The sequence below is a fragment of the Mirounga leonina genome, unplaced genomic scaffold (assembly GCF_011800145.1).
Source record: "Mirounga leonina isolate KUSES-001 unplaced genomic scaffold, KU_Mleo_1.0 Mir_151, whole genome shotgun sequence".
Classification (NCBI taxonomy): domain Eukaryota; kingdom Metazoa; phylum Chordata; class Mammalia; order Carnivora; family Phocidae; genus Mirounga; species Mirounga leonina.
Window position 1 is genome coordinate 45,799,610 of NW_023270377.1, and position 2,166 is coordinate 45,801,775.

Consider the following 2,166-nt stretch of genomic DNA (forward strand, 5'->3'; position numbering starts at 1 on the left):
ATCCAATCAAGAAATGGGCAGAAGACATGAACAGACATTTTTCCAAAGAAGACATCCAAATGGCCAACAGACACATGAAAAAGTGCTCAATATCGCTCGGCATCAGGGAAATCCAAATCAAAACCTCAATGAGATACCACCTCACACCCGTCAGAATGGCTAAAATTAACAAGTCAGGAAACGACAGATGTTGGCGGGGATGCGGAGAAAGGGGAACCCTCCTACACTGTTGGTGGGAATGCAAACTGGTGCAGCCACTCTGGAAAACAGTATGGAGGTTCCTCAAAAAGTTGAAAATAGAGCTACCCTATGACCCAGCAATTGCACTACTGGGTATTTACCCCAAAGATACAAAAGTAGGGATCCAAAAGGGTACGTGCACCCTGATGTTTATAGCAGCAATGTCCACAATAGCCAAACTGTGGAAAGAGCCAAGATGTCCGTCGACAGATGAATGGATAAAGAAGAGGTGGTATATATATACAATGGAATATTATGCAGCCATCAAAAGGAATGAGATCTTGCCATTTGCAATGACGTGGATGGAACTGGAGGGTGTTATGTTGAGCGAAATAAGTCAAACAGAGAAAGACATGTATCATATGATCTCACTGATATGAGGAATTCTTAATCTCAGGATACAAACTAAGGGTTGCTGGAGTGCGGGGTGGGGTGGGAGGGATGGGGTGACTGGGTGATAGACACTGGGGAGGGTATGTGCTCTGGTAAGCACTGTGAATTGTGCAAGACTGTTGAATCTCAGATCTGTACCTCTGAAACAAATAATGCAATATATGTTAAGGAAAAAAAGAAGAAGAAGAAGAAGGTAGCAGGAGGGGAAGAATGAAGCGGGGGAAATCAGAGGGGTAGACGAACCATGAGAGAGGATGGACTTTGAAAAACAAACTGAGGGTTCTAGAGGGGAGGGGGGTGGGAGGATGGGTTAGCCTGGTGGTGGGTATTGAGGAGGGCACATTCTGCATGGAGCACTGGGTGTTATGCACAAACAATGAATCATGGAATACTACATCTAAAACTAATGATGTAATGTATGGGGACTAACATAAGAATAAAAAAAAATTAAACCAGATCTCTACATTTTAAATTTTTGATAATTTATATTCACATAACTTTACATATGTGTACTTTGCATTGTCTTTTTAAAAATTAGTCACTGTAATCTAGACATTTGCCTTGTATAATGCCAAGGTTAAGTGGGAAAATATCAGTCCATTACACAACAATATAGAAGCAGGTGAGTAAGATAATTACAAAGAAAAAAAGGAATTCTTAACACAGATAAAAGCTACTCTATGGGATATGGGATAACTATCTTTTAATCCTTTCCTTTCATTGTACAGTTTGCTTGTGGAAAATGGTTACCATTCATAAAGATGTAGAGCCATAAATCACAAGAAATAGGAAATGTACCTTCACACCACTAAAACAATACAGTTACAATAATAATCTTTTAAGAATGAATGATTCAGCAATTTTTTTTTTTAGGTCATAAACAACTGGAAGCATTAACAGGTATTTCTGCAGAATTTCCAGTTAAGATTCCAGCTGGCAGCTTTGAAAAGTGATTAAGTTTGTCTTTTTACAGTGACTCACTCTGATATTCAAAGGACACTTTTTAAAAAGGCCACCATAGGATTTCTGTGTTTACATAGAAAGTGCAGTCAAAAGGTACTGCCCCCCATGCACCTGGCTATTGCTTACTTGCAGAGTTTCCTTTCCACTGGATTAAAAAAGGTAAACTGGATATCCTTACAAGTACTGTAAATTCAACATATTGGAACATATTTAAATTGAATAAACTATTTTTTCATCAAACATGTTGACCCCTTAGTCACATAAACCAGAAACTGGATAGTAATATTATGAATTTATAACTATAAAGAAATGACTGTCCTCGGGCGCCTGGGTGGCTCAGTTGGTTAAGTGTCCAACTCTTGACTTGGGCTGAAGTAGTGAGATCAAGCCCTGCACTGGGCTCTATGCTGGGCATTAAGCCTTCTTAAGATTCTCTCTCTCTCCCTCTCCCTGAAATCCTCCCCCCATCTCAAGAAAGAAAGAACGAAAGAAAGAAGAAAGAAAGAAAGAAAGAAAGAAAGAAAGAAAGAAAGAAAGAAAGAAAGAAAGAAAGAAAGAAAGAAAGAAAGA